The sequence below is a fragment of the Mastigoproctus giganteus genome, chromosome 7, assembly GCF_048544385.1.
Source record: "Mastigoproctus giganteus isolate SK-2022 chromosome 7, ASM4854438v1, whole genome shotgun sequence".
Lineage (NCBI taxonomy): Eukaryota > Metazoa > Arthropoda > Arachnida > Uropygi > Thelyphonidae > Mastigoproctus > Mastigoproctus giganteus.
This window is the reverse complement of record NC_143581.1, coordinates 52,079,039-52,091,956: the sequence shown is the minus strand read 5'-3', so window position 1 is coordinate 52,091,956 and position 12,918 is coordinate 52,079,039. Positions and strand designations below refer to the sequence as shown.

General features: G+C 37.4%; 1 protein-coding gene across 2 annotated transcripts in view; it reads left to right on the top strand.

Moving 5' to 3' along the window:
• Positions 1-12,918, top strand: part of Ptp61F (Protein tyrosine phosphatase 61F) — a 259,988-nt gene that overhangs the window by 145,355 nt on the left and 101,715 nt on the right. The window lies entirely within an intron of this gene.

Sequence of the window (12,918 nt, the reverse complement as noted above, 5' to 3'; positions counted from 1 at the left end):
TAAATAATTGTGTGCAAGATTTTAAAGAAGTTCTGAATTAATTAAAGAGAGGTTGACAGATTATTTTCACAAAAGCTAAGGTTAGGACAGGAAAGAAAACATATTTAGAGTGTAGACTAAATAACCAAAAATTGGAACAAATTAGGAATTTTGTGTATATTACAGTAGTTTTGGATCAGATCTCAGAACAGAGATGAGAGATAAAAATGTTCTGTCTTCATTGAAAATGGAATATCATCATCAGCATCTAAATCTGTTATACCGAAAGGGTGTGCAGATTACTGTGATAGTAGAGATATAGCCTTCTGGACCCATCAGCTTTTCATTTGCAATTTTCTTCCATTCTGTTCTGTTTCCTGTGAGACATTTGTTCCTAGCCGTAGTAATCCCTTCTACTAAGACTGACTTTACATTTTCAACCCACTTTCTAATGCTTCAGCCTATTACAGTTTTCTTACTGTGAATACACTATCCTCCAAAAAAGTATCCAGATACACATCACTTTCACAATGGCTTCACTGCCATTCACTTTAATAGCACGTCAGTCGTCTTTTTGCAGCTGTGACACCCATTGCACTCTTGAATATACTCTCTACCAACAAATAGTAGACTTAGGTGTAGTGGGTATAGTCCTCTGTTTGTTCTCCAATAGAGCAGCTGGTTGAGGTACCAATGTGAGACATGTTTGTCTCACCCTTAATTGATATTCCACTTCATTCCATGTGCTTCAAATTGGGACTCCGCACCTGTTCCACATTTTTTGTACATTTGTGTTTATGGACCATAGTACTGGCAGTATGGCATGGGGCATTATCTTGTAGAAACAAATATGGGTGGTCTGTATTATTGAACTGTCACATTATTGTAGAGAGTATGGAATTATCCAAAAAGTGTAGGTAGGTGTTGCCTTTCATAGTTCCCTACACATTCACGGAACCACAAATGGCAGCACCCACCTTCACATTCATCAAAAGTCTTATGCCTACCACGAGAAACAGCCCTCATCGTAATCTCACCTTCTCTGAACTTCATTGTTGGCACAATATACTCCCACAACATATGTTCTTCAGGCGTCCTCCTCCTCACCTGTCCCATATGATTGTAATGGGCCAATTGTGGCATTCCTTATATCATATTATTATTATTATTAATAATAATAGCTACATAGTGCAAAGGAGCCTGAGGCTTATGCTGCATCAGCCAAAAAAATTCCCGAGTTATCCTGAGAGAGAGAGAGAGAGAGTTGAAGGGAATCACCAAGAAAGAGAAGAATGATGATATCCAGCTCAGGACCTTGGGTGTGCCAAGCCCATACCCAGATGTGAGTCCCTGGGCAAAGCTGTTGATTGCATTTGGGATGTTTGGTGAATGTGCCACCACTTCCATGAAAACAGAGGCTGTGGAGCTCCATATGTGGTGTGCTCATATAGACCTCAACCAATTCCTGTTGCTACCTTAAACTTCTGGTTTATGTTTTGTGGTGATATTTGGCAAGATTGTCATACTACCCTTCAGAGTATCTTCCCTGTCCCTTCCCCAGTAACAAGGAGTGAGCTCCTCTGGTCTTCCTGCTCATTGCTGGATGGGGGGTAAGACCATCACTCTTCCATTTCATGATAACATCACTCATTTTTGGATAGTATAGCTGTCAGCTTAATGCACGAATTGTACTTTTCCACTTACTGTCAAGCATATACTCTTTGTTTGTAAGCACTATTCCTATTTCCGAACAAATACTTTCCTTTCACTGTCAAGACTGAAAGAGCCTCTATCACTCGCCCATATTATTGGAAACAATGTGAATTTAAATGAACTATTTACCTTTCTTAAGCAGATAAGAATATATGATTTTCTATGATGACAAATCGGACCGAATTTTTATATAAAAACATGTCATAGGAATAGGCACATTTTGACCCCCTTGTGCCCAGAAACACCAATACCAATACCAATAGCTGTCAGCAATATCATGAAGTGATAAGTCACAACATCCAACAATAACACTCCTTGTGGGATTGTGAGATTCAATTTGCCTGTCTTATAAAACAGTGTTATAAGAAAGGCTTGTTTTTCCAGGAAGGCCCAATGGAGTGAAAACTGAGTGTATTGGCACTATGATGGGTAGCGTGTCTGTTTAGGTAATTTTCTTTCTTCTCTTCTTTCTATATATATGCCAGCTTTCCAGAATTATGATTCCATTTTTTTGATCCCTCACGACTTCCATCCTATTATAGTTTTTCTCATTTTTTAATGGAAAAATAGAACTACAGCTTCTTTATTAAATTTGTAATTTTAAAAATAGTTTTGTTTATTTCTGCATAATTTATAATCCTTCATTTCTAATTAGCGAATTGCCCATCAGGTGTGCTTGTCTAATTTGCATAAGATATGTGGCACATGTGATAGATATGTCACAGTAAAAGTTATAGTTATACATCTGTGCTAGATGTAATGTTAAATCTTTTTTCCTCTCTCTTTTGCATATCTAATGTGAAGCTAAATTTGATTTAGCAGTGTTCATTAGGATGCTAATGAAATGTGAAGTGGTGGTTAAGAGTACATACACAGATTTTCTGTGTATTGTAAAATGTTTGATTTGTGCCATGTGTACAGGCAAGATTTTTCAATTTAAAGTAGTGAGAGACATGATGTAATTAGACATTTGCAAAAGATAAGCATAAGAACAATGTGCAGCGAATAGAATGTTGTTTTCAGAAATATTTTCAGGTAGTGAAATTACACAGAGGAAAAGAAGAGGTAGTGATCATTTTTGATTGCTGCAGGTGGCAGTAATCAAAGTGATTTCAAGCTATATCCCTTTCTCACCTATACTCTCTTACTCTTTCCCTATCCCCTCCCCCTCAGACTAAGGGGAACCATTTGTTATTCTTCCCTCCTGCTTTACATCTGTAACTTCTATATCTATTGCTTTTCTCCCTTATAAAAATCTTGATTTTTCCCACTGCAGGTATTAATTTATGGATTTCTGGTTGTACATCTGTATATGAAGAATTGCATTTCTTGTGATCCACTTCTCTGGGATATATTTTAAAAATCAGAGCATTCTGGTGACAGTTTCTGGAACTGTCTCTGGAAAGTGGGTATGTACTAGTGATAATTTGAATATATAGACACTATCACAATGACGTCTACATACACTGAGTATAAATGATTGATGGAGAGGAGGATATAGCAGTTTTAAAATTTTTTTAAAAAGTAGTGGCAGATTGATTACAGATTGGTGTTGGGGGTTTCAAGATCTACTGGGAGTCCTCAAAACAAGAAAGGAACAAGCAAATATAGGCTTGGTAAGGCTTACCAACAATAGAAAGAGTTCCAGGTGTACTTGTATGTACACTAATGATAGGAGTATATTAAAAAATTTTATGAATTTGAAGTAGTGATCAAATCATCAAATGCAGACAATGTTGGAATTTCAGAGACATGGTGTTACACAGGTATAAGGAATTCAGAATTTGAATATGGGGAGCACAATGTGTAGACAGGATGTGGGGGGAGGGATTATGTTCTTAATTAAGAAGCACATAAAATATAAGTTGGTGTACTCAGTGGACTTGGGGTTGCCCGTTCAGTGATGGGTCATTTTGATGTTATATCAGCACTGGTAAAACAAATAAGGATAGGAGTGTGTTATAGGCCAAATGACTGTGATGAGTACAACAAAAAACTGTACATAACTGAGTGCAATATATAGATATAGGACAGAAAAGGCAGGAGTAGTTATGTTCTTAGTTAAGAAGCATATGAAATCTTAGTGCATTCAGTGGAAGTGGGTGGCTAGTGCAATGTTCAGTCCGTTTGGTATGACATAAGCACTGGGCAAGCAAAGAGGGTAGGAGTCCGTTATGGACCTTGTGATGAGTATAATGACAGCAGCATGTTAGAGAGGTAACAAGAGGAAGCAGTATTCTTGATCTGGTTATCAGCAGTGATTCTTCAAACATTAAGAATTTACAGGTAAAAGACCCACTGGGTGGCAGTGTACTAATGTGCACTTTACAGTTAGACATAACTACTAACAAGGGTAAAGGAAAAGACTTTTGCTTTCATAAGGGTGACTACAGTGGTCTCAGACAGTTTTTAAATTTCAGTGCAGTGGGACCAACTGATGAAATTTCCAATGGCAAATTCTAAATGGGAAGCATTCAGGAATGTTATAGAAGCCACTAGCCTTTTATACCAACAAAGTGATACAGTTCGAGGCATAGACCTAAGTGGATGTCAGTTAAAATGATGAGACTTGTGGCAGTGAACAAAAATGCATAGGATGCACATGAATTATCAGGTGATAGAGAAGGTATGGGGATGCCAGAAGTTAGAAAAATTCTGGCAGAGAGCTGAATAATTTTGTGATAACTGAGAGGATAGTGGAGGAGAAATTGAAGCTAAACATAAAAAATTCACCTTGGTGGATGGGGTCTATCCAGTTATATTAAAGAGACAGCAAAAGAGGTGAGGAAACCTTTAGCTATGATTATGAGAACATCCCTGGATTCAGGGGAAGGCTCTGTGGCAGTGGTTTTCAACCGGGGTGCTGCAACAACATTCTTGGGGTGCTGTGTAAAATCAGTTTAAGTTACTTAAAGTTATTATTATTATTTTATTATTTTTTTTAAATTCGTACATTTATTTCATTATAAAAAGATGTACCGTATCTTTTTAATTTTGTGGTGATCTATAATTGATCTTTATTTAGTACCTCTATTCTCAAGCGTTTAGGGCATAAGCCTCAAGCTATGAACGAGTCTAGACTATGTATAAATATAGTGCAAACGCATCAGAAATACATAGCTATATCTGAATAAATCAGAATATTAGTAAAACGGCATCGTTTTAAGTTATATCTCATATTGTGAATACCTTCACAACGAGTTGCCATGATATTGCACTACTTCGAATAAGTAATGCTTCACCTAAGGAGAAGACTAATGTTACTTATTCTCAGATGGATACCACCACCCAGACAGCACCGTTTCAGGGCTATTTGGCCCTTCTTCGGTGGGTGGGTAGGTACCCAAGTGATGCAATGATGGCAAAACAGTTATGAAGTATAACTCCACAATATGAGAGATGCCTGATGGTGTATAATGTATGTAGACTCAAGCGTTTAGGGCATAAGCCTCAAGCTATGAAGGAGTCTAGACTATGTATAAATATAGTGCAAACGCATCAGAAATACATAGCTATATCTGAATAAATCAGAATATTAGTAAAACGGCATCGTTTTAAGTTATATCTCATTGCATCACTTGGGTACCTACCCACCCTCCGAAGAAGGGCCAAATAGCCCTGAAACGGTGCTGTCTGGGTGGTGGTATCCATCTGAGAATAAGTAACATTAGTCTTCTCCTTAGGTGAAGCGTTACTTATTCGAAGTAGTGCAATATCATGGCAACTCGTTGTGAAGGTATTCACAATATGAGATATAACTTAAAACGATGCCGTTTTACTAATATTCTGATTTATTCAGATATAGCTATGTGTTTCTGATACATAGTTTAGTACCTCTATATAAAGAATAAAATTATTATATAGGTATATATTAAAAGGTCGAAAACCACTGTGTTAGGTATTTCTTTTGGCCTAGGGGTGCCTTGAAAAAATTACTGGGACACTGAGGGCGCTGTGAACCAAAAAAGTTTGGGAACCTCTGCTCTATGGACCGGAGGGGGGGTGCAAATGTATCCCCAGTTCACAAAGGGGTATCAAACAGAAAAGGGGTGCAAATGTATCCCCAGTTCACAAAGGGGAATCAAACAGAGATATGATTAATTACACACCTGTTAGCTTGACTCTGTTATAGAGAAAATAATGAAGTCACTGGTTAAAGGAGTATTGCAGGACCATTTGGACAGAAATGCAGTTATACTACAGTCAGCATGGATTTGTTATTGGGCAATCTTGTCAGATAAACCTGATTGGGTACTATGACTTTATAGTCATAGTACCTGATCATCGTAGTATTATCTAATGGAGTTCCCCAGGTTTTGGTGCTTGACCCATTGCTGTTTTCTGTATTTATTAATGATATTAACGAAGGTGTCAAGTTTAATGTCTAAGTTTGCAGATGATACGAAGGTTGGTAAGGTGGTTAATGACAGTAACGATGGTATATGAAATATTAGACAGATGGACTGAGAAATGGCAATTGTAGTTTAACAGTGACAAAGGCAAAGTATTGCATATGGGTAGTACTAATTCCAGAGTAAAATACCAACTGTGTGGAAGTACTTAAATTCAGACAAACTAACTGACATATTTCGCATTACAGAAAAGGGTCAAAGAATCGAAGTTCTGTTTGCCTTGGAATCAAAACCTTACCTTCAGAAAAGAGATGCAAGTTGCAAGATTTCCGAAGGTGTAATTACATGCGTTTTTTACAAGCGAAGGATGCAGTCATTCCTTCCTTGTGTCAGGATGGTGGGTTATGTGCAGTTGATGCCACGAAGAAGGAGTGCTATTGTTGCTTTAAGTGAGGAAGGATGTTCTTCCTGTCATATTGCTTATAGAGTGTCTTTTAATCAGACGACACTCAGGGTGGTGGAAAATTAAAAAAGACCTGGGAGTAATTGTGCAGTCTCAGATATGACATTCTCTGAGCACTGCAGACAGCTCATGGGGTTTTGCCAGTGATATGCAGAAATTTTGCTAGCAGGAATAGGGATGTTGATTATTCCATTGTATAGGGCAACGGTGTCCAACCTATGCCCGTGGGGCCATATCTGGCCTGCAAATAATTTTTATACGGCCTGTGCTACCATGAAAATGGCTACTTTGTGCAGATCAACATACACTGGTGTTCAAAGAAAGTGCATCATCCCTTAAAATTGTAATTGTCGTCCGAATAACATAAGTATATGGCAATATTTTTGGCTGATGCTGCATAAGCTCATACACTTGCTTTCTTGCATCACATGCCACTACTACTACTACTACTATTTCTTACAGATTGCATCAGATAAGATTGACACATGTAGGTGATGACATGATATTGCATCAGCTATTACTTTCAGCTATATAAGCACGCTCTGCAAGAGTTGCAGTCATTCCTTGCTTGTGTCAGGATGGCGGGTTAACGTGCAGTTGATGCCACAAAGAAAGAGTGCTATTGTTGCTTTAAGTGAGGAAGGATGTTCTTCCCGTCATATTGCTTATAGAGTGTCTTGTAATCAGACAACAGTGAGTAGATTTCTTTCCAAACTCAAGAATACTGGTTCTGCTGATAGGAAAAATGGAACCGGCAGCAAACGAGTATCTACGCCAAAACAGGACTGCGTTTTGAAGCACTTATCCTTAAAAACTGTAAAGCTTCTTCGTCTGAGCTGAAAAGAGAATGGGGAGAACACACAGGAGTGGTAGCAAGTGCAGTAACAGTCAGAAGACGCCTCTTCAAAAATAGACTTGTAGCCCATTGTCCTAAGAAGAAGCCCTTCCTAACACAAAAAATGAAAAGGGCCCAATTAATTTGGTGTAAGGAGCATGTCAAATGGACCCCCAAGCAGTGGAAGTCAGTTATTTTCTCGGATGAGAAGAAATTCAACAAATGATTTGCCATAGACAAATGAAGAATACCATCCAGACTGTATGGTGTCTAGAGTGAAATTCCCTACCAGCCAAATGATATCGGGGTGCATTTCGTATCGCGGAGTAGGTCACCTGCAGTTTATAAACAGTTCTGTAAATGCCAATGGATACCTGGCTATATTGGAAGGCAAATTTCTGCCAACCATTAGAGACCATTTCAACTTGCCAAGTAAATGCATCTTTCAGGACGACTCTGCTCCTTGTCATCGGGCAAAAAGTGTAAGTATGCACTTCTGTAGTTAGTTTAGCTTCATTTCTGCATTAGAGGTTCGACAGTAATGTGTTTACATTTGTTACAGGTGAAAAAAATTGTTGGAAGAACGGTCCATTACAACTCTTAGCTGGCCAGGAAACAGCCCAGTCCTGAATCCTATAGAGAACTGTTGGCATCGTGTGGAATCTGTGGTTGCCAGAAAGAAACTGTTGAAGACCCTTAGTGAACTTCAGGAAGCCATAATTCGTGTTTGAAACCACCAACTATCAGTTGATTATCTTCAGAAATTGATCTTGTCAATGCCTCGATGGTGTGCTGCTGTCATCAGGGCTAGAGGCAGTTCAACTAAATATAAAGTTTGCACTTGGTGAACTTTTCATTTTGTTTTCCATTTAAAATGATAAACTGAAGCAAATTGAGGGCTTCTGATAACATTTCAGCCATAATTGTCATGTTTACCAAAACTGTTATATGAAGATTGCAAATGCTCATTTTGGAATATTTTGAGAGCACCTGTCAAATATTACTTAGCTTTGCCTTAACTACTAATAAATATCTTTTGTGATGCTAGTCATTAATGTAACATACCATCGCTAAAAAGGTTTATAAATGTGAAATTCCTAGGTGATGCACTTTCTTTGAACACCAGTGTATGTTTGCGAGCAAATTTTTTCACGCATGAAATCAAATAAATATTAAAAAAGAAACAATAACAGGTTGAGCATCTTCGTTCCGTATTGAGAATTGCAAAATATTTTCAACAAAATTTTAAACAGCTGTCTAAAAACAGTCAGCCTCAATCATCTCATTAAATAAGTTTTTTTCAGTAAATGTTATTGTGTATTGTGCTTAAAAAAATTTTGAATATTTTAAATTTTAGGTGTATCATTATATTTATTTATTCATCTTAATACTGAAAAGGAGTGATCCTTTTCAGATTGTTAATTTTGTAAAGGGAGCATTTAAAAGCAAAAGTAAGGTATTTTTTTATAATTTTAATAAAATCTAAAAAATAAATCACTGGCATAGATTTGTTGCACATAAAAGTGTTTAGAATTTGCATTTTTTATATATAGTCTGAAATGGTAACATGAAACTAGAAACTTACCTTTTACATGTAACAAGATATGGAAAACATAACACACTAATTTTACTCGAATCACTCAGTGTCGCCTGAGAATCAAATCTAACTTTGAATATGGCCCCTGTATGGGAAAAGGTTGGACACCACTGGTATAAGGCAGTGGTCTGGCTGCATCTTGAGTACTACATACAAGTCTGGAGGCATTAAGGAAGGATGTCGAGCTGTTGTAACAGGTTGTTTGTTTGTTATTTGGTTTTTAGGAGCATTAGCAACTAAGGCCATATTGCTCCGGGGATGTGCAGTGGTCATTCCTTGACCTTTCCGCATCCTCGCAAATTGCAGCATCTGGAGACTAGACACCTTCAAATGGATCTGATTGAGGTGTTTAAGGCATTGAAAGGCGTTGATGGATTCTTTCTCCTTGCTTAGACTAGCACATGAGGGGCCTAGTCTAAATTCAAATTGAGGATGGATGGTTGCAGAATAGATGTGTTGAAGTTTGCCTTTAGCTAGTGGGTAGTTGATTGCCGGAACAAACTTATATCTATTGGTTATCGACAGGCGCTGCTCTTTGTGGACTAATGTTATTAGCGGAGTTCCCCTGGGTTCAGTGCTGGAACCATTGTTGTTTTCAATATTTATCAATGATATTGATGAAGGTATATCAAGCTTAATGTCTAAGTTTGCAGGTGATACCAAGGTTGACAGGGTAGTTAATGACAGTAATCAGGGTGAGCTACGGCAACAAGGTCTAGGAAAACTGGGTCGATGGGCTGAGAGATGACAGTTGAAGTTTAACATCGAAGTTTAAGGTACTGCATGTGGGTATCAGTAACCTCTGAGTAACTTAACTGTGTGGTACTACACTTGGTAGATGAAAATGAAAAAGACCTGAGGTAATTGTGCTGTAAGACATAATTCTCTGAGCAGTGCAGACATGGTTCCAGGACAGCTCAAGGGGTTTTGACAAATGATGTACAGAAACTTTGCTAGCAGGGATAAGGAGGTGATTATCCCTTTGTATACGGCCATAGTTAGGTTGCATCTTCAGTACTGTATACAGGTCTCACTTTAGGAAGTATGTAGATCTGCTGGAATGGATGCAGAGAAGGGCAACCAGATTGGTGAAGGAAACAAAAGGTGCTCTTACCTAGAATGACTTCGGTTCTGCAATATATATCTATAAATGTATAATATTATCCAAATTATGTAGATCTGCTGGAATGGATGCAGAGAAGGGCAACCAGATTGGTGAAGGAAACAAAAGGGTGCTCTTACCTAGAATGACTTCGGTTCTGCAATATATATCTATAAATGTATAATATTATCCAAATTAAATCGAAAAATAAACAGCAAAAGTGACGAAAAGTAAAATAAAAATAGTAAAGCAAGGATCAGTGGCTGATATTTGCTAAATATATAATATTTATATATAAATTTGCTTTCTTTCATCATTTGCCATTACTACTACTGCTCTCTGTCGTTGTGGAAATAGATAGGTTGAATTAATTTAAGGAAGAGCTATTCAAACTATTGGAGGGGAGGGATAGGTGAATTGGTAATTTTTTTATTTTTTTGCTGATGCTGTATAAGCTTGTTTTCTTGCATTATTTGCCACTACTAATACTAATGACAGAGCATCAAAGGATGCAAAAAATAATTTTCACATCATATACAGCCACTTCCCGACTTATGTAAGGGTTGCATTCCACAAAACTCTGTGTAAGTTGGAATTTCCCTAAATGCTTATGCAGCACTCGCAAATTTGATTGAAGCAAAAAAGAAGTGGTCGACGAACATGTAAATAGAATTATTTTTTCAATTTTTTTATCTCATGCCCAGCAAACATTACAAAAATTATAAAATTACAAAAAGAGAGAGGAGACAGGTATAACGTCAGCAAGTTTTACCTTTCGAGCATCGTTGCCAGAATTAACTCTCCAAAGCATGCCACTGCAGAAATTGAGGGCTGTGGGGATTTAGAAGGGTTTTTTTTCCAACACATCACAAAATTTCTCTGCATCTGCAGAATCAGCACCGGTGACTTTACTGCATACTTTAATGTTTCGGAAACCAGCACCTATAAAACCAACCTTTGCTTGCCGTGAACTTGGCTTGGGGTTTGCTGTACTTCTTGATGTCTTCATAAATATTTCTTGCATTTGCTGGAATGGCCATTGGACTCAGGGGCACTTGCTTCCGAATCTGATTTTCCATCCATATTATTAATAGCTTTTCCATCTTCGATATAGCACCTAAACGCTGTTTTATGATCGCTGTTGATCTTAAATGCATTGATCCTTTAGCATGTTCTTTTATATGCACACTATCCCTTAAAATCTTATTCACTTTTTAAGCAGCGAGACCTAATTCCGTGCAATAAATGACAAACTTTGTCCTGCTTTGTAATTCTTAATTAATCATCTTCATTTCTAAATTAATTTTGTTTCGTTTTCTAGCACTGCCAGCACTTTCATTTTCCGTTGGTCCCTTTCCCTTCACCATTATAACAAGTAAATAGGAATGAAGAGAAGATTCTGAAAATTTGTTTGTTTTTTATATGATTGAAGATTTCAGTGAAGGGAACTAATTTCACCATAATACCGTAACGTAAAAACCCACAGAATTTCAGTTATCGGTATTATTAATAACTGCAGTAAGATCGAGTTTACTACCCCTTTATAATAGATTGCACTAACAGAAAAGCCCAATAAACCGGAAAGTGCAAATTGTTTTTATTTTTTTATGGTAGTGACCTCCAGAAATGTGTTTTAGAAAAATATCACAAAGGTGTTCAAAATTCATTCTTATAACAAAACATATAACAATGAAAGTGTAGTGCAATTTTCATTATAAAAATGACCTTTTAGAGAGATAAATAGCTTAGTTATATAGTGAAAATTTCAACTTCCAGGGTCTTGGGACGAATTAGCAAAAAAAAAAAAAAAAAGTGTTATTGGGTTCACATGATATTTTCACGATACCTCCATGTATTTCTACAGGATGCAAAATACATTTCCACAATTTTTTTTTTTTAAAGTTTGCAAAAACTTAAAGTCGAATTTCTGTAAGTCGAGTATTACGTAAGTTGGGGAGTGGCTGTACTTAGATTTCAGAAAAGCTTTTGAAACTTTTGCACATGTGAACTGGAGCATTGTGGCAATAATGTCAAGTTGCTGCTATGGAGCTGGGATTTTTCACTGGAAGAACTCACAGAGTGAGTATCAGTGGACATTGCTCTTCTTGGACTAATGTTATTAGCAGAGTCCCCCACATTTTGCTGCTGGGCCCATTGTTTTTTTCCATATTTATTGATAATATTGAAGAAGGCAAATCAGGTTCAATGTCTGAGTTTGCAGATGTTACAAAGCTTGACAGAGTCATTAATCACAGTAATCAGGGTAGGCATCTGCAACAAGATCTAGACAAATTGGGCAATGGGCTGAGAAGTTGGAGCCAAGAGCAGATATTGAAGTATAATATTGACAAATGCAATAATTCTAGATTAATACCAAGTACCCCACTCATGTCAGGGAAAATGATCTAGAGCTAATTATACACTCAGATCTGAAGTTCTCTGAGTTGTGCAAGCAGGCTAACAGAACAGTTTGTGGTTTTTTTATCAATGCTATATAGGAATTTTGCCAGCAGAGATAAGAGGTTGGTTATGCCATTGTATGCAGTAATGGTTAGGCTGTGTTTTGAATACTGCATACAGGCCTGTAAACCTCATTATAGGAAGGACTTTGATCTGTTGGAACAGGTGTGCAGAGAAGAACAACTAGATGAAATTTGTGAGAAGAGAAGGATGCTCCTACCAGGAAAGGCTTTAGTTTTGTAGATTGCAGTGTCTGTAGGCTAGGGACCTACAAGATTTCATTGAGGTGGTTAGGGCCTTGAATGGATTGAGTCTAGCTCAGTGATGATGGAATCCTTCCTGTTGCTCAGATTACACACAAAGGGGCATATATCAGATTGAGGATGATTGCAGGTCGGATGTGCATAAATTTGCCTT